The following is a 26,937-nucleotide window of genomic DNA, read 5'->3' on the forward strand; positions in this document are numbered from 1 at the left end:
ATATATTTTCTTACTAAGTATTAAATCTGCGCAAAAAAAAAAAAAAAAAAAAACTTTCTGATTGCCTTGTCATTTAATGTTGTCATGATAAAAATACTCTACTACTATATATATGTAAAATGAAATATTTAGATATCAGCATTCTGTATATCACGTTCAGATATACGGATCAAGAAATAATACGAATCAAGGTTATTGTGGCATGAAGGCACGTCTTCTCCAGTGGCGTAAGTAAAGGTTTGGAGGCCCCCCGTAGACAGTGTGAAGTGGGGCCCCTTCTCTACTTCTGACTTCACAATTTGGGGTCCCCTGATAGCTTGGGCCCACCCGCAATGCGGGGTCTGCGGGGCCCTTATTTACGCCCCTGGTCTTCACCCAAACATGTTAATTTTTGTCTTTCTTTGTCTTTCTTTATTTTTCAAAGTAATCCCGAAAAAATAATATGATGATCTTGGAATACGAAGGCCTTCTGATACAAAGAATATACATATACCATTCATCTTAGCAAATTTGTTAGGGGTGGTGCAGTAAGAATAGAAGGGTCGTTAGATTCCGTAAACTGTATTATCACCAAAGGCATTCATCTTGTGGATCGATATGATTTTTGGTACTTCTGACTGGTTATCAACTGTTACAGATCACTTCGATATTTTTGATCAAATTTCATCAATGGCTTTTGAGAATTTAATATCATAAGTGGAACAGGAATAAAACATCTTACTCATGTTTATTTGAACCGCTGAGCATACAGGTACACAATTGGGTATATATTACTTTTGTTTATTTTTTTCGTGTTTTGTTTATTGATTTTGTTCAAGGAATAGCCAATCGTTGTTGACTTGCACAAATTCATCAGGCGTCATGAGAAGAAGGGGTGAGCTCAATTTATTGCGAAGTATGCATGTATCCAACTGCACATTTTTTTTTTTCATTAAGTACTGTCCCTTATTTTCTCTATTTTTTTTATATGTTTTGTTATTTTTTCCTCCTCACTGTCAGTGAAAATTTAAAAGAATGTATTTTGTCACTGCAGACCTATGTAAATAAAAGTCCAGATCAGGCAGATTATTGTTGCTAGGTTGATTTTCATTTCTCAATGCATTATTCAACCACAAAATTTAATATAAAATGTTGTTCTAAATTTGATATCAATAAACCGACATTCATTTTCGGCACTTTTAGATGGAATGATCGCTGACAAACACAAGTTCAATGGCAGTCAACTAAATTATAAGAAGATGAGCCATTCACTTTGTTCTCTACACTGTACGCCTAAACGAAGAACCAACATATGGACTGTTATGTTTGACCAAATGCTATTATGTATAACCGTGTATCGGCGAGTCTTTGGTCAATGGTGTGCAGCCAGCTTTCCTATAAATCTTTCGAAACCCTTTCTTCTTCGGAAATATTTATGCTATTAAGTTTACAGATTTCGTTCTGATCTATTGTAACATAACTATGTTTTTTTTTTCTCCTCTTCCATCACGAACAACCATTTCTTGTGTTTCTACAATGGAATGTGAGTACACCAGATGGCACTGAAAAGAGTGGGTAGATTCAGTCAGAGAATTATCTTTCGTTTTGATCATTGTAACACTTCGATCACATTTAAACCTTTTGCGTTGCACCTCTGTTTATTAGGAAAAAATGAGCATAAATAGTGAAAAGGAACGGCTTGAGATGTTTTTTACGTCTTCTGCAGATAAGGAGCAAGCTTTGTTGATAGGAGGAAAACGAATAGATCCAGGCGCGTTTCTTTCTGACAGGTATCTTATAAACCTCATCTAACAAGGTTCGTTTTCCATCCCACTACCAACTAAGCTTGTCTGTAGTTTTGAGGAAAGGGGATAATTTACGTACTAGTGGCAGGCCGCGCGGCAGAAGGCATGGTCGTATTTTAACCTCCCAACTCTCGCGCACCATGAGAGGAATATTACAAAAGAAAACTCCCGAAACAGCTTCAAGGCAGAAATATGAAAGAACGATTTCCTCCCAACTCTCGTTTTGTCGACTGGGGGTTTGGTTGGGGGAATAAATGCAGAGTTAGGAAGGGAGAACTGAAAGAAAGTTTCTTATCTCATAAAGTTAAAAAAAATGAGAGAGAGAGAGAGAGAGAGAGAGAGAGAGAGAAACAGTTTTTCAAGTTTTGAGAGATGTATACGCATTTGCCAAGAGGAAATGCTTGCTGAATGCCTGACCCATAAACTAAGTTACGTCCTGCATTGATTTGATGCATGTAGCCCTGCTGCGTATTAAAGAAAAAAAAAAACAACTTTAGAGCTGGGTACAGGTAGAAAGAGTACAAATATATATAAAAATATACATAAAAATATGCATTCATGTAGGCATCTCGATGCCACATATAATTATGAATTGGTGTTAAATATGACAGCAGGAGGAAATATTTATAGCTACTATTAACTTGCATAATCTGATGATTAAGTGGAAACGACACGTCCCTTGTCCAGTACGTTCTAACAGTTTCTTACGTTACATACTTGGACCCTTCAACGTCCACTAACTAGTTAGAGTCACATTTGCACAGTGAATATTTACTTTATTACGGTATAACTATTCGAATAAAACCAACTATATTATGCTAGCAATCATTATCAATCTACTAATTGAGAAATAAAGGATATAAAGATCAAACAAAATACGGATTCTGAAGAGCACTGGGGTTACAGTTGGATAAAAACAAATGAAACACATGGAAAATTTTTAAAAAAGTAAACTCAATTGATCCAAATACACTTTAAATTTGAAATAAACAATATGCATGTCTACATCAGTCATTTTGTACTGAATACTCCATGACGTCACAGTTTCTTGATCGCCTTCTCAGTGAAAGGAGAAGGAGCTGGCAGATAACTTAACGTTGAGTAAAAAGAAAATCAGGGTGACAGGCAAACAAGAACGTAGTCGATGGCTTTTCAAGCATACCCCTCGTGGACAAAAACACGTGCTGTATTTTTTAATTGTATTATTATTATTATTATTATTATTATTTAGATTGTAAAATCGTGCTTGCACGTTCTGCATTGGCTAGTTGGGAATGACAGCTTTAACCAATTGCCTCCCTCCATCTCTTTATATTGACTAATGGGCTCAAAGGTAAGCTTAATTTTAATAATGAACTATAACTTCGCACATTTCTTCTTTCAGTTATGTTCACATGCTGTTCAGTTATAGACATTCAAAATGAGCGCTGGTTTTGTTTCATCAAATTATGAACTATATTATTAGTATTATTATTTTCAAACACACTAACAAAATTCATAAACATGTTAATCACACATTCCGATTTTAGGTATGGCGAATAACGTCGGATATATCACCTCCTCTACTGCGTTGGCAGCATGACAGGTGGCACCATCTTGCTGAAAGCGCAACTCCTGAATGTCCATTCGATCGAAATGAGGCCACAAAAACTCTCTTATCATTCGGTACCTCGTTTCGCCCTAGAACTGAGCGAAGGGTCGTCTGACAGTTGCTGCATAATCGCATAATCTTTTCCGTTTTGATATATATATATATATATATATATATATATATATATATATATATATATATAAAAGTTTTCACAATTAGCACACATTACTTTACAGCAGTGTTGGGTAAGTTACTTGTAAAATTGTAACGCGTTACAAGTTACTTTACTTTCTCTTAAAATGTAACGCGTTAGTAACGCGTTACTTGCCTCAAAAAAGTAACTGTTACTTTACTTCGAAAGTAACGCGTTACTAACACGTTACTTTTAGGTTCGAAACATTGAATATGTGGGAAAAAATATTATTACTTCAGTTTTCCGTACTGCTATTACTACCGCTATTATTATTATTATTATTATTATTATTATTATTATTATTATTATTATTATTATTATTATTATTATTATTATTATTATTATTATTATTACACGTTCTGAATCGATTTATGTAAATGCAAGGACAAATTTTTACTTGACAACTATATGAACATTTTAATGTAATGTAACATTGACTAAAATGCCATACTGCGTTACTCGTAGGGATGGGCACGAGTGAATTCGAGCAAGTTTACTTTGAAACTCGATTCGACTAGAAACAGACATCTTTGAGTTCGACCCGAGAACTCAGCTTGAAAAATTTCCTCCAACTCGACTCGAATTCGGGTCGAGTTTCGAGTCGAGTCGAGTCAAATCTGGTGTATAGTTTCGACTACTCTCTTCAAGCATCTTACATAGACAATATAATAATAATAATAATAATAATAATAATAATAATAATAATAATAATAATAATAATAATAATAATAATAATTATTATTATTATTATTATTATTATTATTATTATTATTATTATTATTATTATTATTATTATTATAACAACACTGTGTATAAACATGAAAGATAGGCGGTTTATATATGAATTCTAAAAAAAGTAGTTGATTGCCAACCTCAGTAGTCGTGAAGTCTAGGAGTAAAGGACATTGTTCACGAGCTTCTGAACTTGGGTTGAGGGTCTAGGTTGAGTATTCGGGCTCGAGCCAAACGTTGTTAAAAGTTATAGGGCACCGGCCAAATATCTTCAAAACTGCAGGGCCCCGGTTTAGAATTGTCAACGACTCGAGCAGATCGGCTCACAGCTCATTCACTATCGACTCAAACCGAGAAGTGAGCTGAGCCAAGAACTCACCCAACCGAGTCGGCTAGAGCCCTTCGCTCAGTTGAGTCGAACCGAGCAGATGGCTTATCCCAACCAAGCCAGCTCGAGCCGATGGTTCACCCCAAGCGAGCCGGCTCGAGCCATCGGCTTAGTTAACCCGAGCCGAGCTAAGCTTTTTATAAAGAATCTCTTGTAGTCTCGCTACCGAGACGTGACGAGATGCGAGCAGTGTCTCCTCTCGTGAGCGACACTAAAAGTATTCCATATTACTGCTTAGCTTACATTTCTCATGGCTTTCGCTTTCCAGTGTAATCAGCCCATGATTTCAAAACGGGTTAAAACGAGCGAGCCACTTATCAAACTCGACCCGACTCGAAACTCGACGCCAAAAATAGTGAATCGTTTCGGAACTCGACTCGAGAATATTACTTTTGACTCGACTCGAAACTCAACTTGGATTCGAATCGAGTTTTAGCTTGACTCGTGCCCATCCCTATGCGTTAGAAAAAATGGTTGCTTATTATTATTCTGCTAAACTAATTATATAATAAAAACAATGTTGCTATGTAAAATTAAAAATACAGAATATAGAGAAACATTACACTACAACTTATGAAATGAGAACACATGAACTGGGGGTGAATCAAAATTGCCAATAACTCTAAAATCGATACATGCTTTTTAAAGCTAGTTGTTCGAAACTCTATAATCAACGGGACTTTAGGATATGCAAACTGATCTAAAAGAACCCTAATATTACATACCATCAACATTACATCAATAAAGTAGGCCTGCTCATCAGAACACCGTTTATTCATATTAAACCCTTACTGAATGTCGTTCATTATGACACCCTAATTGTTGATAAATATTTCCCGCCGGGGCACCACTTTACTTGTAAATTCTGTTCAGCAGTGGCGTACTTACGATTTTCTTTCGGTGGGGCTTTGCCTGAAAATGTGAAAATTCTGCAAGATATTTTATATACTTTACTATAGTAAGTAAGATTTCGGGGGGGGGGGCGCTTAAGCCCGGAAGCCCAACACCTAAATACACCACTGCAGTTCACCATCATCTTCAGCTTTTAAGAAAAAGTCTTCTTTCAAATGTTCGAACGCTAAAATATTTTCGTTCTCCATCTTTATAAAAGCAACACCATTCAAAGTAAAATAGACTACCAGTACCATTGCACTCGTAGTTCACTCACTGAATGTATTGATTTGGAGCTGTCAAAATCTAAGACAAAATCTTCCAGGTGCTTGCAATCAGTACACGTGATTTCCCTGAGGCTGTCCTCATCTTCCAAAAGCAGCAAGTGGCACTATATTTTGTTATGTAAATAAACAAATCAAATTGTATCTATGAATGTATTTGCAAGCCTACCAACGTAAAGTTCGTAAGGCGAAACGGGAAAATGCACATCGAGATTTCCCGTTCCGCCTTGCATTAAGATGAAAAGTGATAACTGGTTTTACATGCTAATTTCATTGCTAGAGGTCATAAGGCGAAACGGGAAAAGGCGAACTTTCAACAGTGCAGGAATTGTCGGTCACTGACATCGTTCATGCACTATTGTTCCATTCTGAGAAATTCACTTACAGGAAAGAAACATTTGTTTCCGAAAAAAATATACATGTATTGTAGTTACTCATCCGAAATGTAACGCGAAAAAGTAACGCAAACTAGGTACGTTACTTAAAAATTTGTAACGCGTTACCGTTACAGTTACTTTTGAAAAAATGTAACGCGTTACTAGGAAACGTTACTTAAAAAGTAACGCGTTACAAGTAACGCGTTACTTGCGTTACGTTACTTCCCAAGACTGCTTTACAGTAAACTGCTCCATGGCTAGACACAAACTGAAGAAATGCAAGAAATGAGAGAAATACAGACTAGGGCGACAATCGAAATGTTTGTGTGTAGAGCAACAATACAAAACAATGCCGGCAACTAGTGATGACGCAAGAGTCTTGGTCCTGCAGTTTGTGCAAGAGTCTTGCATGCAAGACCAAGACCAAGACCAGAAATCCTGACGCAAGACCAAGACTCTTGCACAAGAGTCTTGCACAAGTATTGGTTTAGTGGTAAAGTATTCACCTATGGTGCATGGGGTCCCTGGTTCGATCCCAGCTTGCGCCATGTGAGCTTTTTTTGGGCAAACACTGTGCGTGTTTTTTTTTTCCTCGGAGGTTTCCTGTTTCTCCTACTTTCTTCATTCGACAATTTCATTCATTTCTCATCACTACCATCTCCCTTAGCCTCCATGCATGATCATGAGACGTTAAACTAGATATTTCATTTCATTTCAAAACATATGAGTGGTGTTTTCCTTGCAAAACTAAAGATAAATGTAATATTGAACATCGGCAATTCCGTACACCATAGGTGCTGATTACATGGGTATGGAATTGGCTCCGAGGCTCAAGCATCCATTGGAAATTTTTCATGTGTGCTTATAAAAGTAATATCGAAATAGCGCTTGCATGACATTGACACAAACTTAATGCATGTGACTTCATATCAAATGCTTATACATTGTAATAATTTATCAATATAACTTTTAATTTCCTTAGGTATACGCTACATCGATGATTGAATGATATAAAGTTATGCAACAATAAGTAATCCATATTTACAAGTTAGAGTGATTTCGTGCAGTTATTTTAAATAACTTGGAGTTTGATACCGTTATTTGTATTTCCATACAGGTCAAAGTAATATAAATTGAGTTTACACAAAATACATAGACAGTTGAGACGTTTTCAGTTTCCACTCAAATTATTCTAAAATATTAAGAGGTTTGATTATAACCAATATTATTTTACTTTTTTTGCTCTCTCTCTCTCTCTTTTGGCCAATATTGTTGAACATATCATCATCATCATCATCATCATCATAGCTATTCTGCCATTAATGGCAGGTCACTTGCTGCAACTGAGAGGCTTCGATGTATGGTGGTCCTCAGCTAATCTCTTCGCCTTGACGCAGCAATTTTCTGTTTTAATACCTTATTTCAACTACAGTCTCATTCATCCCGTCCCTCTCTTTCATTCACCATATCCTGTAGCACTTCCCTCATAATACAGTTCATCCTCAGCCAATGTCCCAACCAGTTCATCTTCCTCCTCTTAATTATATATAAAAAAATTTTTCTTTTCTCCCTTATTGCTACTATTTCCAATACCTTATTCGTTTTCCGCTCAACCAAGCTAATTCTCTCCTTCTCTCTCCACGCACACATTTCAAAAACTTCCATTTTTTTTTTCATCGCTTTTCCGTAATGTCCATGTGTTTGCCCCATAGAGTGCATATTGGAATCAGTAAAACTAAATCTCAATATTTAATTGAGAGTTTGTTCAATACAGAGATTAACTAATCGTGATTGAAAAGGAAAGAAAAATCTAACGCTTTTAAAGTGTAAAAATAATTTTGCAATTCAAGGTATTTCAGTAATCTGTGGCGTCTAGATTTTCTTTGATGCACCTCTGAGATAGCCTTCCCAGTTTGGGAACCAGTGGAGTACTGGAACTGTTAGTATATATATATATATATATATATATATATATATATATATATATATATATATATATATATATATATGTGTGTGTGTGTGTGTGTGTGTGTGTGTGAAACGTTGTGATTTATCTCATAAGTAGTGAAGCGTGGACACCCATTGAAAACATAAATAAATAAAGGTCATCGCCTATGTTGTACACTATCTTCATACTTACACGAAGGTAAACTATGTTACATTTAGAAACATATATTGCATTTCCGTTACTATTGGCGTATAGTGAAATGTATTATTCATTATGTGCAAATTAAAAATTGCAAATGAAAAGCATAAGATTTCATAAAAGCAAGATTTGCAAGATTCTTGCAAGGAAGACCAAGACCAAGACCAAGACTGAATGTAAACGACCAAGACTGAATTTACACGACCAAAACCAAAAGCAAGACTGAATGTGCAAGACTAAGACCAAGACCAAGGGTTCCAGTGCAAGACTAAGAACAAGACTACATGTGCAAGACGAAGACCGAGACTAAGACCATCCGTGTCTTGGTCTTGCATTTGCTCATCACTATTGGCAACCAAGAAACAAAAGTTTGCCAGACGATTCAAAACCGGCCCACTTTTTGAATAACCCTTCATTTGCGTGTCTAAAAATACACATTTCAGCGGTAAGATCTAGAACACATTCTCCTAAATTTCATATTTCATCACAAGTTCATTTTCTCCTGTATGGTCACGATACAATAACAACCAAATAATATGTCTAATCATTTTTCCCTTTCTACATGTCTCGCTTCCTTTCGCTAGAAAATTGCCAAGTATCGGAAACAAAAGAAATGTGAGAACTTTCTCGTTGCTATATAATTAGCGTGTGCGCCTCTGACGCGTGAAAACCAGGTTCGTCCCTGGTACTAATTCTTGCGGTTCAAGTACCACATTAAACCGCAGAACTACGTCCATGTCTCATATAGCCTCAGTGCTAAACAAAATGGTAAATTCCAAATCAACCAACCGAATTATTGATTATCCACCAAAATATACGGGTTAATTTTAACCAAGTGTGGTGGTTAAGTTAAGCAATTGAAGCGTATTTGAGTAGTTTTCTTACAACTTAAAATAAATTTTGATAATCTTCTGAAACTATGACTTTTTTATCTAAAAGAGTCTCTAAAACTTTTTTTCTTATTTTTAACTTTATTTTAACAACAGACAAATATGCACCGAGGCTAAGGGAGTCGTTGACAATAAGATAAATAATAATGATGAAATGAAAAAGTTGCGAGGGAACGGAACATCCCTGAGAAAACCCACTTACACAGTGTGGGCCCAACACAAAGCTTATTTGGCCGCCGTTGGCATCGAACTAGAGGTAAACACTACTACGCACCAGAGATGAGTGTTATGCCAGTTTTTTTTTCTTCGTTAAAATTTGACTCAATCGGAAAATTTGTCTCCTTGGTCACCAGGTTCTATTTTTTTTAATTAACGGCAAGGAATCGAACATGCGAAATTTCAGGACAATTAAACATTGTTCACAAGTTGAATTCGCCTCGTGATAGTCAGGCTAACATATTAAACCACTCGACTACACCCACCAGCTCATAGCCTCTAGATAAAAGATTTAAAGTTCTCATGACAAAACAAAGGTCACGACTTCCACTTGAACTCTGCTATAGCAGGGCCAACAGGACATGGTCTCTGTCGTTTCTTACCAAATGCAGAGCGAAATTGCAGCCTCTACTTGCGTGCTAGTGTTACCAACCACGATTATTCTGTCTTACACCATTACATAAATTGCCACTATAATTAAAAAAAAAAAAAAACTTGACACATGAACATTGGCAAGCCGCTCCGAGATGCCAGAGACTTTTCTTGCTGGCTTTTCTATGGGCAATACCTATTGAAATTTCATTAGCATGCTGTAATAATAATATATGCTTACTTTGTGTCGTAGACCATAGTTCCATAGGTAACCGTAACATTTCAGTTGACCATAATGACATATTTTTTTTCGTTTATTTAATTAAATATATGTTTTAAGATGAATGGAAGTATGTTCAGCGCAAAGCGATTTGCAGATAGATTCGTATTAGGAATAGAAAAGCAATATCACTTGTAAGATGCATTACAAATTCGAATGATAACCTAAGTAAACTACGTAATATATAAAGAAACAAAATAAAAGACATCTTAATGAACGAAGAACGAACAAGTGCAAGCATTTTAGCTCAAAGCTAGGAAAATCGATAAAGTTAAGGCACTTATACAGGGTTAAAAAAAGTCCCTTGTCATAGCCAAAATTTATGAGTGTAGATACGAAAAAAATGTAAAAAAAAAAGAAAGAAAAGCAAGAAATCAAAGTTGCTGGGTATTACAGGATTCCAATATAAAGTGTTCGAATTCTTCAAATCGGATCAAGCAAGAACAATGTGTAGTTTTGGCTCTACATTGGTGATCGCACCGGAGAGTTTCAAGTATCATTGACCTACACACATGACTTATACTTTCTTTCATGCAATCCACGGTTCTGGATCTTATTAATGCACAATTTATTTTAAATAGCCCTAGAACTAAATCTAGTGGTGTCAGGTCAGGTGACCTGAATGGCCATTCTATAGGATCCCTACGACCAATCCATTACACAGGAAGCATCTTGTTTAACAATTGTTCTACTATACGACCATAATGTGATGGTGATCCATCGTGCTGGAAATAAAATAATCTTGTCGATACCATGCCACACATATAGGTCTGCTGTGTGATCTTAATATTATTTAGATATTGACCTAAGGTTAACCTATTAGGCAGGAAAACGGAGCCAAATAAAACATTATCGTGTATCCCGCTCCACATACCCGCTCGAGGATCAGTTTGACGCAGGGCTTCCTAAATCATGTGGAGGTTATCAATAGACCAGCACGCAATGTCGTATATGTTGACTGTGCTGTTAAGACGGAAAGCAGTCCCATCAGCTAAACAGAATGTCAACCTCTACAGTACAGGATCGGCCTGGTTGAATTAGACAGTTTTGAATATATGCCATTTTTTTATTGGGAAACGTACATAAGAAATGTGGCAATTCTTACAAGATAGATCGGTTAGGTTACAAGAATGGGGTCAGAAACACTTAGGTAATCGACTTTCAACATAGTGGTCTTCCTGTGTATTATCTAGGGCAATACAGGCTTGCAGACGCACAATAACATTTTCACATGCCTTTCTGCACATACTCACCGTACTGACAAGTGAGTAATCACTTCACACAGATGTCGCTCACTGTCAATAGGATTAACTTATATATTGTTTTTAAAGTGATCCCAAAGAAAAAAAAAAGTCACCTTATGACTTTTCCGTGTTGACGGTTCTGGTCTAAAAGTCACCTTTTCAACTATATCCATACTCATCGCGCAGAAAATTGGACTTCTTGGTTCTTAACTGCGGGGCTGCCTGCAGCATTGAATCGTGCCATCAGTATATAAATAAGTTGGTGGGAGATGTTTTTGGATGGTGCCAGTGATATTCTGCTGTTGCTTACTGTTGACTTATTCCAAGTGTATGAAGGAGTACAATTTCAACTTTTCCCTGCATCGAGTACATTTCCTACATTTTGTGCATTAAGTGCATTGAAAAGTTAACATATTTTTCTACATTATGAAGGCTATTTACAAGTCCTGGATATGAATCTTTTAAACTCTGAAATGGACTTTCGATAAGGATCATAAAGGTAAAATATGTCGAAAACAAGCAGCAGTAGACTTTGTTCCCTTGTGCACTAAACGCGCCATATAATGGAAAGGAAGATGATAATCGAAAGCTGTGTGAACGTCATCTGCCAGAGGACAGGTGGCAGTTGTAGTGAATCTGGACATGACATGGTTGTATCTGTCATAATGCAATTAAAAGAGGCAATATGTCATTATATCGTAATCCAAAGGTCATTCTGCCTAGATACGAGAACGCGCGAAAAGCTTTCCATGCAGCTTTTTGGTTAATTGTGATTTCTGCTGTAATGGCAAGTTTACGATACACCTAGTGAACAACAAACGAGTGTTTTGGATCCATTATACCACCAAGATATTCCCTCTCTTTAAGTCAGAAACATATATTTTTGTTTTAATTTGTCATTCCCCAGGACATGGTATCCAGTCACACATAAAATCACAATGACGCGCATGGAGTGGAAGAAATATGAATTGAAATCCACGCTATATCTTTTACATACATTTCTTGGAAACCCCTTGATGTATATCCCACGGCTGGGTTCCTGTGTTGAAGCGAATGCTTTACCATCGACAGCCGAGCATACGCGAAGGTCTTTATACAATTTTTCAAGAGGAAATCAATATATTTAATCAAATATGCTCAATGCAGTCCTCTTCAGTGGAAACTGAGCCACAGGAGAGCTGGCACATCGAGCACGACGATGTGGCACCACAGCATTTCTTACGTCAATAAGGGGGCTACTTTTTTTTTTTTTTTTTTTACCATAAACCTTAGTCAACCATGTGTACTAGAATAATGACTCCAACATAGACAATTACTAATTATGATCCCTATTCTCCCATTGTTTTGTGAAGAACAAATGAAAATAAAAGTGGAGGAGGAACAGTTTGGGTTCAGGAGAGGTAAGAGCACAAGAGATGTATTTGGATTATTAAAAGTTGTCAATAAAAGGATTATAGAAAAAAAATGTGTGCGTTCTATTTATTGATCTAGAAAAAGCTTTTGACCGAGTGAATTGGGAATTCTTATTGAGAGTTCTAAAGAAGGTTAGATTCGAATGGAAAAATCGAAGACTTAGAAGAAATTTATATATATGAACCAGCAAGTAAGTGTTAGAATCGGGGAGGGAATGACAGAGGGGAGTGCAGTTAAAAGAGGGATTTGAGAGAAATGATGCCTCTCGCTTACATTGTTTTTAATATACACCTGTATATCTAAAGAGATGGTGAAAAAGACTATATAATGAAGACGGCATTTCGGTAGGAGGTAGAATGGTATACGGTTTGCAGATGATATGGCGTTTGTTACAGATTCTGAAAACAAAAAAATCAATAAGATGTTTGAAAACATAAGGAAGGGCTGTTAAAAATGTGGGATTAAAATAAATGTTAGTAACACAAACGTTAACGAAGCGGTCGGTGTCAAATATAGAAGTAGGAGGGGAGAAATAGAACAGATGAATAGTTTTTGATACCAGAGTAGTATGATTAGTGATGGTATGAAATGCGACCTTGAAGGGGAAAAAATAATAGGTGGAACCTTGAATAAAGAGTTGAGAATAGAACTCATGAAATGTTTCAAGTGGAGTATTGCAGTGTATTAAAAAAAATATATATATACATATATATATATATGAACGTTACGAAAAAGTGATGAAAAAAGCGACCTGAAACTTTTAAAGTGCGGGTATGGGGAAGAATGTAGATAATTAGCTGATGGAGCAGAAAACGAATAAGAGGGTGTTAGAAATGGTGGGGGAGAAAAGAACAATTTTAGGTATTGCTGAAAACGGGAAAATAAACTTGTTTGGATATTAGATAAGAATAAACTGTATAGTGAAGGATGTTCTAGAGTGTACGGTGGGATGAAAGAAAGGGAAGGAGCGAAAGAAGTTGCAATTGATGAACGGTATCAAAAATAAAAAAAAAGTAGCACGTGGAGACGAAGAGGTTAGCTGAGGGCCGTGGAACATGAACATATCTTAGTTGCGACTAGCAACCTACCAATAACGGAAGAATATATGCGATACTATCATAGACGGTAGAAATTTGATACATAAATTGTGAATTTTGATTTATTTTAGTTTAACGTCCTATGATTTTTGCCCTTTAGAATAAGGGAGACGGATTATTAATGAAAATGAATGATTAAGCAATTATTTTTGTGCCCTCCCTCCCGAAATCGAACTGAGAACCACGTGCATCAAAAGTGCACGTGCTAGTCACTAGACTAGCTAGGAGAGCTAGTAGTGAATAATACTTCATTGTGTTTATCATGTATGGTTTGGACAGAGAATTAGAAGATACCATTTTTAATGTCGATTTGATTTTTTGGGGATTTTTGTAACTTTTTTTTTTTCATTTCGCTGTACAAATCAAGTTGATGAAAACATGACTACATAGCATAATCCACTTTGGAAAGAACGAGAATAAAGTTGAGAAAGTGAAGAAAATGTTTGACATTTTGAAACAACTTACACAATTCTGACTATTCAGATTTTTATTGACTTTATTCCCTCAAACACTCATCAATCTTTTATGTTTCTGCATAGTTTCTTTCATTCCATTATTCACGTTTTCAGACATCTCATCTCCCTTCAGAACAGCAATCTTTTATCTCCCGGTCTTCAAACGTAATGAAAATCCAATATCATCGAAGATGAAGCCAAGAGAAGTCAATATTTTCGATCTGTTATTTACCCATACCTCCTAGTTTAATGAAGATATAGGAAGTCAATATTGAACATCTAGTGTTATACATTCCTTTAAAAGACAACGATTCCACTCATTTTATTAAGTTGAAACTAACTTCACTATAACATTATGTTTATGCGCTCCTTATAAAAGAATAGAAAGACGCGATTTTTTTTTCTTTCTTTTTTTTTCACAGTAGCAAAGATAAGTTAGTACGATTTCAGAAATTCAGTTACAACATTGAGAGAAAATGAAGGTAACCTGTATTCATGGCACCATCCACGCCCAAGATTTTCTAGTTGCGTGTCAGTGATCTCTCGATACATATAAGTCTGAAATTTCGTATAAAATAAGAGAGATCCATACGCTCTGCAAGCGGTTCTTACTGCTTTCGAAAAATTCAAAGAAAAGAATTGTCGAAGTTTCACCGGAATATCCAAGTGCTCTTGTAGTTGCCGCGTTTCGGCTACCTTAAGATAAAACACTGTATGAATGTAACATGGAATTTCGTACTCAGTCAGAGCAAACCGATGGAGAAGGAAAACAAAAATCAAAAATATAATTTGAAAGACGTGGAAAAAATATATGTATATATACACACATGTATATGTATACTATTGTGACGAAATTGTACTATAACTACAGACGAGTTGGTTAAAGCCAAAGTGGAGTAAATTACTTTTAACCACTTCAGTATATCGACCATATTATAAGTTACGTATAGTTGATGGAGACCCGAACCACACTTACTACCATCAATATCTTCATTAAAAGAAGAAAGAAAGAAAAATGCTATATATGTTTCCAGAACATAGCAACAATTCCGCCATTTCTAGAGACAATATTTTGTCTGAAAAAAAAATAAAAAAAGAAAAAAAAAGAAATATGAAAAACACCGCTCTAGCATAGTGTAGTTGAGTAAACAAACTGCTTAAATGTTTGGACAGCACTATGTATTTACTTAATTTAGTTAGTTAGTAATTGTACGATGTTAAGCATCGCTTCTCACTAATCAGTATTCACGCGTGTGAAGTTACACCAACCACCAACACTAAAACCACCGGAACATATATCAAAATAATGGGCTACTTATGGGCTAATTAGTTGTTCTAATCCCAATTTTTGGGGTACTAACGTTCAACGGGAAATCGGAGTCAAAATGGGCAAGTCTAGCTTGACACCAAGCTAAGTCTAGCTTGACACCAAGCTAGAACCCCCCATATGGTTACAATGGTCCGATCGAAAAAAAAAAATCAAGCGCCAGAATTATAAGCTATTTATGGGCTAATTAGTTGCACTAATCTCAATATTTGGGCTCCTACTGTTTAGCGGGAAATCGAATTCAAAATGTGCGAGTCTAGCTTGACATCAAGCTAGAACCCCATATGGTTACAATGGTCCGATCGAAAATTTTCAAACGCCAGAGTTATGGGCTATTTATGGGCTAATTAGTTGCTCTAATCCCGATGAATGAAATGGTGGAATGAATAAAGTGGAAGGAAACGGGAGAATCCCGATGAAATCCAACCACACGGTGTTTGTCAACCACAGAGACCACTTGGCGCGATCTGGGATCAAACCAGGGATCACACACACAAGAGGTAAACGCTCTACCGCTGTGCTACTGCGGCCCCCAGCAACGGCGAAGAGGCATTTTCTTTAACCAAAATAAAAAATAATATGATTTTTCACTATATAAATTCTATATATACACCATACTTACTTCCAAACGTAATGAACATAAACACGTGAAAAGAGAATTCATGGATTTACTAGTATATATATATATATATATATATATATATATATATATATATATATATATATATATATATATATATATATATATATATATATATATATATTACATTTGCGGAGAATGCAAATAAATTAATTTTTAGTTAATAGACGTTGATGTCTTCTCACTGCAACTTTGAAGTTATCATCCCACGTTATCTAGAAATCAATACCAATCTTACACGAGATTTCCTGCTAACGATAGAACATAAATCAACATTAGAGCGAATATTTAGTACACAAATTACCCATAATACTTAGGGATGCATTCGAGTAGAGTCGAGTCGAGATTTAAGCCGGTCTCGACTCGTCTCGAGAAAATGTTGTCTCGACTCGTGTCTCGACTCGAAAATATGTTTCTGTCTCGACTCGTGTCTCGACTCGACAGTCTCTGTCTCGACTCGACTCGAATTCGAGTCGAGACGTCTCGAAATTCGAGTCGAGACAAAATGTACGAGTTAAAATATACGCACACATCAGCCAGACCATCATGACTACCTACCTAATTGTCAGTATGTCGACTTTTGGCATGGATAAAAACGGCGACACGTCTTGGCATACACGCAATGATCCTTGATAGGTCGCTGGAGAGAGCTGGCACCACATGTGCTCACTCAGGTCACCTAATTCCCGTAAATTCCGGGAAGGGGGCGATGTGTTCTGACGCCACGTTCAATCTCATCCCACAAGGGACATCACTCAAATGTCCGGCTCCAATTTCAATGAAACTTTTTTTGCTGATAGAAGGCATGTATGCATCATTACTTGTGATGACAAATTTTTGCCATGGTGCATGTTTTCTATTTTTTTTAAATAACTTTTAAGAGTTGTGATGTGGTTATTAGAGATTACTACAGAAGTCCCTTACTACCCTTTGTAAACAGAGCGTTAATGAAGAAAAGTGAAGAAAAACCATGTGGGTACATATAAGTCCTGGGGGGAAGTCGTATGGTAGATATGACCTTGATGGCAGCCATCTTGAAATCCGCCATTTTGAATTAAGGTCAAGTTTTCAAAATGGGAATAGGGTAATATGATACATAATTTCGGGCTAGAATTTAATTAGAAAAATAATGGTGAGGTTAGTTTTAAGATACACCCATTTGGGGGGAGGTTACAGGCATATTAATTGTTTTTACTTACTGTGTGCGTAAGTCCCTGCTTACTTTCGTTTCAATACCTGTAAATCGATCGCAACGGCAGAGCCCGGTTTCGCACTAGTGTTTAGAAATCTTTAAACTCACTTGAGGCAATATTTGTGGATTATTGTATTATATTTTGCCTTTAATTAAATTTGAACCCACTTCATGATCTTGTGTAAAGTATCACTAAAAGAGAATTTCTGTTTTTATGGAGAACGTAAGCATGGCAATTATAAAAGGTGAGTAAGGTGCGTATGTATTTATAAGAAAGTTTATTTTACGAGTCTTTTGTGGTTCCGCCAACCTATTCTTTAGTTTTTTTTTTTTCAAAATACTCATATCTCATAAATAAAAGAGCTATTATAAAATCTCTTACCACTATTCTTTAATACATATAAAATTTTATTTATTGTAAAAGCACTGGCGAGATATTTCTTATCGCCCACTAAAATTATGGTGGAGCTCCTTCGTGGCTAACGGTTAGCATACTTACCTTTGGCATGGGAAACCTGGGCTTGATACCCGGTGGGAGTTCATGTGGTTCGGATTCCACGTTAATCAGTAGGTCCACGTCTCGCATAGCCTCGCTGCTGAACGGGACGTTAAACTCAGAATCAATTCAACTCAAAATTATGGTTTTGACTTTATTATGATGTTATTAGTTTAAACGCCCAACTGCCCAGTAATTATAAACATTGACTACATTATAAAATTGTAATTTGTGACGACTAAAATGTCAGAAATTAAAGATTATTCTTTGGGTTTTGGAACATTTTGAAAAACGTGAAAAACTGGTACTGCACCGATACAACACACCTTTTGGATTTGTCATAACATGTCTTACATAGCTTTGGTTCGATTCTCAACACGGACTGCAACTACCCGTTAAATTGTGCATCCGAAAGGCACTCTTTGTTAAACCTCGCTTATCACCGCTCATCTTAATAATATATATAACTTCACAGCGAAGTAAATGTTGCATTTCTCTCTTTCATCCTAACACAAAAAAAAACTAACCACAGCTGTGACACGAAGGAGCTATTTCGAAAAGAAACAAGCTGTGCTTCATAGAGATGTGTACCAAATGATAGAAGTATAACGTATTGTTTTCTTTCCTGTTTATTGATATCAGTTGGTGTTCTTAATGAGATTACTCACTAGTTTAGAAAGAGTATATATGGAATTTGGACATATGTTGTACGTATTTTCCTGAGAAATTGATGAGACCAGAAAAGTTATAAGGACAGATAGAATAGGTTTAAGCGCATCTACGTGACTTTATCAAATATTTATTCTCCATAATGGTACCACGCGGAAAACTTGGTATAGACCTACTTTTATCTTGGCCTCCCTCTGTTAGCTGTTTCGTATCATATATATCGGATGGTTTTGATATTTCTTCTGATCATTAAACCAACAATGGTACCTGTGTGCGTGCAGAAATGCAAAATCACAAGGTAACTTCCTATTTGTTTTGGAAACAACAAACCCATTTCACGTGTGCGAGAGAAATTGAGCACAGCGAGATCGGGTGTTTACTCACGGTCAGTTCGCAGCAGGAGTACATGGTAAAAGATTTGGCTATCTCAAAAACACTCGCAAAACCTTACAAATACAAAAGACTGCGCTTCAAAGAAAGTTTAGACACAGATGTTTCAATTTTCTTTTAGCATCTTTCTTCAGCAAAAGAGTCGGTTCATTGTATTCGAAAAAGGGAAGGGAGAAAGGGTGAATTTATATTTTATGTGGAGGGTAACGTTGTAAGTAGTATACACAATACATACCGCTTCCGACTCTGTACTGAAGCACTTCCTTTAGCGGTATATCACTAGATCTATCCTGACCCTCATCCCACCTCAAGTTGTAAAGTAGAAAGGGACAGAAGTATTCAACATGACTGCGCACTTGAGTTTCAGTTCACAATACGAAAACCAGTGAGCAAGTAAACAGTCTTTTGTAGGATCGTGTTTTACTTCTTGAATTTATTTTTGAACATTTCTGTGAATTCAACAACAGAACGCAGTAGAAATACGGACTAGTTTTTCTCCAACCATTACTTTCGCTCCAACCCAGGGATACCACATTTATGATTTCGTACTAGATTTAGTGATTTTACTATTGAACTAGTGATCTAGTACGTACTTTGGGTAAATAGGCACATTCTAGTGATTTTTTTGCATTTTTTTTTCTGATGCAGACAAATGAGAAGGAAATGGTTCTTAAAATAAAAGGAAGAAGTATATTGCAGTTCAAAACAAATGTAGAAACCTTAAATTATTTTTTCTTTTCCCTCTGACTGAATGAAACCCCTGCTGTGTAACGACCAGAGGTAAACAACGGCTATCTTTGGTCCGCTACCTCCTTTTGTTAGCCGACATGAGATGGGTTACTTTTTTTTTCTGGAAGAAAGTGAACAAATAATTATCCAGTACATTTACGTTTTGTCAGGCACACAGGCGCAGTCTATACTTGTTTCCTAACGAATTTTAGCAACATAACATAAATGAAACATATGTACCAGAAAATAGAGGCAGTACAAACGGAAATTTTCATCTGTGACACATTTGATGAGAAATATAGTTAGATGTCACGTGCAAACACTCTAAACATGTCTTATCCTGTAATTCTATTCGTATGTTTATGTAGGTGAGACTGAGAAATCAAGAAACAATAATAACTGATTTTCTTCCAGGGGAAAAATCTAAATGTGAAGGGGTGTTACACTGGGACTTTAATTGCGTCCTTTGCACAAGATTAACAAGTAATAGAATTTTTTAAATTTATTTTAGGTCTTGGGGAGAGGATGCGAACCCTCGTAAGGACCTCTGCAAGGAAACATGAATACTATCCGCCACTGTTTGTTACATTACACAAAATAGTTATATATATATATATATATATATATATATATATATATATATATATATATATATATAGTTTTAGTCAGGGTTTTCATTCTGCAGGAAAGGGGGGATAGTAATACCTGACGAACATTTTCTATTCTCAGAGTGTTGCAATGATAGCATTTCCTCCATTATAACTAGGCCAAGCTAGTTGCATTATATGTAAGGATTAAGTTAGCCTAAAAAGCTTAAATTTCTATGGCTGTTTTACTCTGTACCCATGTTTCTCATTTTTGGTCTACGGGACTCTGTGTCCGGAAATTTTCGATGGCTTCCAAGTTGGAAAATAAGTGTATCAAAGGCATATATATTATATCTATGGTTATATGAGGCATGGATCTACAGTTTAAAGTGGGATACCGGTAACAACTTCATGAGCTTCCACCGTTAATCGAACCAGAGTCTCCCGCGATCAAGGCGTATGTGTTAACCATACATCCACGAGGAAATTCACAAAAGCACACACACATATATATTGTTGAGTTGATTTTGACTTTACCGTCTCTTTCAGCAGCGAGGATATATGAAATGTAGACCTACTGATTAACGTGGAATCCGAACTACATGAGCTCGCGCCGGGAATTGAACCCGAGTCTTCTACGGCAAAGACGCGTACACTAGCCGCGGAGTTCAAACACACACACACAGAATCAGAGTCCTCACACACCAAGGGTGAGAGCTGTGCCACTGAGTCACAGCGGCCACGGGGCTAGGTCGAGTCCACTTTACGTTCATAGTTTCTTAGTACATAAATGTTACGATTATGAAATAGATTTTCCTTAATGAGCTGCATAAAAACAAAAGCTTTCGAAATGCATTAAACAATTAGCTCGATTTGAGTGTGAACTTAAAGTTATATCAGAGTGTAAATACGGATACGCACCAAAGCTCTAAAACTTAATACACTATTTCTCCTATATAGTCAGCATGTATCAAGCAATCGTTCAGCTTTCATTTGAGAGGATGGAAATCGAAGGCCCCTGAACAACTATGTTACTAATGTGCGGAATGTATTTATCTTACAGTGAACTGCTTTGATGCCAAGTGGCCTAACTCCAAAATTGAAATTTTCCAGAAGTGAAAGTTAAAGTTCAATATCCCATGAACAATCCATATTTCTTTTATGTTGGGAACCAAAACCATAACTACTGTATGTAGTTCAATGTTTTATAACTTAGTGTTTACAAAAATCTTTTTAAAAAATACCTATTCATAGAAGTGAATGGTACTTATCTGTACTAGTTCTTGGCATCCAAGCAGTCCATTTATTGTAATACTAACTTAATATACCCATTCTTCGCATGGGGGCTGTATTTGGAAGTCAACACCTGTGGAAGTATCACCATTCATTTCAGTGACCGCGAAAACTATGGATTTGACACTAGTATCAATCAATATGGGCTATTTATACATGTCTCGGTATTCCTCACCCGCTGACACCCGGCCCGCATACAGTAGTAGCTGAATTTGCAATTCATCGCTGATGGAAGTGTCACCATTGATCTCAGCGACCGTGAAAACTATGGATTTGACACTAATGTCGATCAATTTGGATTACTTTTACTACACGTCTCGCTAAACGCCCCACCCATGGTTCCAATTTTGACAAAAACGCTTCGCCTTAGACTGGGACCTGGACCAAGGTATCCGTGACCAAAATTTGGTAACTCTCGGTCAACTTGTCTGGTCCCCAGGTCGTTCCCAGTAAACGTCCCCCGCCGAGACCCCACTGCTTCGAAATTAAAAAAAAAAAACGCTTCGTCTTGATCTGGGGCCTGGACTAAGGTACCCGTGACCAAATTTTGGGAACTCTCGGTCCACTCGTCTGGTTCCCAGGTCGCACACAGACAGACAGACAAACACACAAACAAACTCTTTATTTTATTTATATTAGATAAGATATACTATGTAAAATAGTCTCGTATCATAATCACATATTATGTGATTTACAACAAATGTTACATTATATATTATCCGTAGCTCGTGATATGCTGCAACATATTAAAGCTTCAGAATAGTTGGGCAAGCGAATAATCCAGAAGTTACGTAACCCTATTGCGTTCATGGGAACGAAAACACAATAATTATAACTATGCTAATTTACTATAGACTACCAACTGCTCATTCAGAGAATTTATGAAGTTCACTTTATCACAATAGTTTTATACAAACTAGATTTAGACTACGGATAATAGTTTTATACAAACTAGATAATCAATTATTATTATTATCATTATATTTGCAGTACAACCAAATGCAACGACATTAACTATTAGTTCTAATTAACTGAATTGAGCTGAAAATTAAATCTTGATCTTTAAAGATTAACTATTAATCTTATGCGTTCTGTACCTTCCTGAAGGAATAAAAGCTGGAATTGGTTTAAAGGCTGTTTCTGAGTGAATACTTTCTTCAAAATAATATTAAAAATTATAGAAAGATTTTCGAGACATTCGAGTCGAGTCGAGATTTTTAAGAGCTGTCTCGACTCGACTCGTGTCTCGACTCGAAAATTCGAGTCGAGAAATAAGTTTGTCTCGACTCGTCTCGAATTTTACAAAGTGTGTCTCGACTCGAATCTCGACTCGAATTCGAGACATGTCTCGACTCGAGCGCATCCCTAATAATACTGACATTTGAATTATTTTGGTCGTAATATTTTAGAACCCCAGGTTTATAGCTAGTAGTTAAGCCAAATCCCACAATTTGATGAAAAATTTATGTTAAACGGTAGCACCCCAAACTCGGATATTAAGCACAAATTATCCCATAAATAGCCCATAATTCTGGTGTTTGAATTTTTATGATTCGAGCTTTCCAACCTTACGGGGGGGATTCTAGCTTGATGTCAAGCTAGAATATCCGACTTTGATCCCAATTTCCCGCTAAACCGTAGGAGCCCAAAAAATCGGGATTAGAGCAACTAATTAGCCCATAAATAACCCATAATTCTGGCGTTTTTTTTTGTTTTTGATGGGAGCATTTCTACCGTATCGGGAGTTCTAGCTTAATGTCGAGCTAGATTTGCTCATTTTGAATTCGACTTCCCGCTAAATAGTAGGAGCCAAAAATTAGGATTAGACGTACTAATTAGCCCTTACATAGCCCATAATTCTGCAGTTTGAATTTTTAAAATCGGACCCTTGTAACTGTAACCGTATGGAGGTTTTACTTGATGTCTAACTAGACTCGACCACTTTGATTCCGATTTTCCGCTAAACAGTAGAAGGCGAGGAATTGGGATTAGAGCAACTAGTTAGCCCATAAATAGCCCATAATTCTGGCGTTTGATTTTTTTTTTCGATCGGACCATTGTAACCGTATGGAAAGTTCAAGTTTGATTTCAAGCTAGACTCGCCATTTTTTTTTTCAGAAAAAAATGAAATGAAATCTTTAAGTTTCAGGTCCCACGGTTATGCCGGTTAGGCTAAAGGAGACGGTGATGATGAGTAATGAATGAAATGGTGGAATGAAGAAAGTGGGAGGAAACGGGAGAACCCCGAGGAAACACACGCACACGGTGTTTGTCTACCACAAAGTTCAACTGGAAGGGGCTGGGATCGAACCCGGGACCCCAAGCACCAGAGGTGAACGGTCTACCACGAGCCACCACGGCCCCCATTTTTATTCCGATTCCCCGCTAAACAGTACGAACCCAGCAATTGGGATTAGATCAACTAATTAACCCATAAACAGCACATAATTCTGGCATTTGAATTTTTCGATCGGACCGTTGCTACCATATGGGGGTTCTAGCTTGATGCTAAGCTAGACTCGCCCGTTTTGAATCCGATTTCCTGCTAAAGAGTAGGAGCCCAAAAAATTTGGATTAGAGCAACTAATTAGCCCATAAATAGTCCATAATTCTGGCGTTTGAATTTTTCCGATCGGACCATTGTAACTGTAACAGTTTGGGGGGGGATCTACTTTGATGTCAATCTAGACTCGACCATTTTGATTCCGTTTTCCCGCTAAGCAGTAGGAGCCCAATAATTGAGATTAGAACAACTAATTTGCCCGTAAATAGCCCATAATGCTGGCCTTTGATTTTTTTTAATTGGACCCTTGTAACATTATGGGGTTTTTAGCTTGATGTCAAGCTAGACTCGACATTTTGATTCCGATTACCTGCTAAACAGTAGGAGCCCAAAAATTGGGATTAGAGCAGCTAATTAGCCCATAAATAGCCCACATTTCTGGCGTTTGAATCTTTTTGATCGTAACATTGTAACCATATGGGAGTTCTAGCTTAATGTCAAGCTAGATTCGTCCATTTTGATTCCGATTTCCCGCTAAACGTTAGGAGCCAAAAAAAAATGGGATTAGAACAACTAATTAGCCCATTGTTTTGAGATATGTTCCGGTGGTTTTAGTTTTGGTGGTTGGTCTAACTTGACACGCATTCAGTATTCCTATATTTAACTTCAGTATTGAAGAGACAATAAGAGCATATATTATATGTGCGCATGAGTAGGTCAAAGATCGAGGTCATGTTGGTTGTGTTTTTTTGATTGGAAATGCATTGTGCATCATTGATTTCTATCACGTGGTCAGATAGTAAACAAACAATTGTACCAGGACATTTTAGCATGGTTGAGGGATGTTGTGTGCAGGAAGAGGCCTGAATTGTGGGGAAGACAGATTTGAATGGTGCACTTTGCCTATGTACCTACTCACAATTCGCTCCTTATTCGCAGTTATCTGGCAATATATATAATGCAACAAAAAGGTACTGCAAAATTTCAGTGGCGGTTTCCTTATTAGGAGACAAGAAAAAAAAACATATGACCATATGTCCCGAAATGCATCGTTATAGAGTTACGGCCATTGAACAGCAAGACTGTGTGAAATAGTCACATTCTGGATGCGCCCAATGTGACTCAATTTAAACCATAAAAGCTCAGCTCCTGGCTTTTTTGCGTTTTATCATATTCACAGTAGATTTGCAGGTACACGGGGTGGCAACAGACTTTATGAACACGAAATGTGAACCCCCGCCGTTTTGGATGAGGTCAATATAGCGACTTAAAACATTCGACAAACTATTTCCCTTGTCAAGGCCTTTCCAACGATATATTACTCGATCCCCTTAGACATTTGAAATTTTTAAGTTGACCCCATTCATCCTTATATGGTGGTATTTGGGATGGATATTTTATAGCTCAACATTCAAGCCTCTCACAATAATGTCGAACATATGTCAACGAACTTTATGGACACCCTGTATACATATATAGTGATTTTTTTTCTGTCAGTACGCAACGGTAAGTCGTACCGGCACACTTTTAATGAGAACGGAATATTTTCTCTTCTGAACTGAACTGAACTGTAAACCAGTACACAAACTTTGTTGGAACTCCACTTTTGTATTTTCTCTGCAGAAAAGCCTTTATTCAATTCTTATTTTAATGTATCCAATTAATTGTTTTTATTCATTATTAGGAGGAAGATTACGTAAGTGAAGACATATCCTAGATTTTTTTTTCGCAGAATTTATCAATTAATTTAGTAGAGGTTTCTAGATCATTTTGGTAACATGACCAGTACTCTGAAGAACATTATAGGAATAATGTACTGTATGTGTATTGAAATTCAGTGTTTATGGAACTCTTGATGCCTTTTAAAAACAAACAAAAGAAGCTTAGTTTCGTTCGTTTACAGAGAGAGAGAGAGAGAAAAAAAGCAAGAAACAAATCACTAAGAAATATTATTAGGTGCTGGACATTATTATTATTATTATTATTATTATTATTATTATTATTAATAATAATAATAATAATAATAATAATAATAATAATAATAATAATAATAATACCCTGTTGTTTTAACTATTATGAGTCAGAGGTTCAGCGTACCGGCTCCTTTATTTTTAGAAAGTGTGTGTGTGTGTGTCTGTAGGTGTGTGTGTGTGTTTATGCTATATGGTTTTGCTTTGTTTCCTAATAAGTAGAGTTGTGCGCTGATGGCGATAGAAATTTTAGTTCATGTGCGGATGTTGGATCGGACAAAATGCGGATATTTCTGAAAGAATAATAGTAAAATGAGATTCTGAATGTTAACTCGGGACAAACAACCGCGAGAACAAAATTGAATTTTGTCATTAAATAAAAAAAAATCCCTTTAACCCTCAGGATAAACATGAAGTACTAATCTGATTTTACGACAGTTTAAATGAGGTGGCATTTCTTCTGTCTGTACTGTCTTTTATCTACATTTTAACTATATTTTCGTGATCAAAAAAAAAAAAAAAAATTAATTGACTTATGTGGTATTACCAGCTTTAAAATTTTGTTTAGCAGTACCTAAGAACACTAAACATGCAAAAACCTGACACTGTGATGTTTCGTTTCACTGACGTTCCGTGTATTCGTTGCACTGACGTGTATACGCAGCACCTTGCTGTAATATAATATCACTATTATGCCCCACTTTTGAATTGTATTTACTATTCTCAGAAGTCAATAGTGCTCCGCAATTGGCAACCCTGTGTCTCGAAAACGAGTCTACCCACAAGAA

This window comes from Thermobia domestica, chromosome 6 (assembly GCF_964235325.1).
Source record: "Thermobia domestica chromosome 6, izTheDome1.hap1.1, whole genome shotgun sequence".
Taxonomy (NCBI): domain Eukaryota; kingdom Metazoa; phylum Arthropoda; class Insecta; order Zygentoma; family Lepismatidae; genus Thermobia; species Thermobia domestica.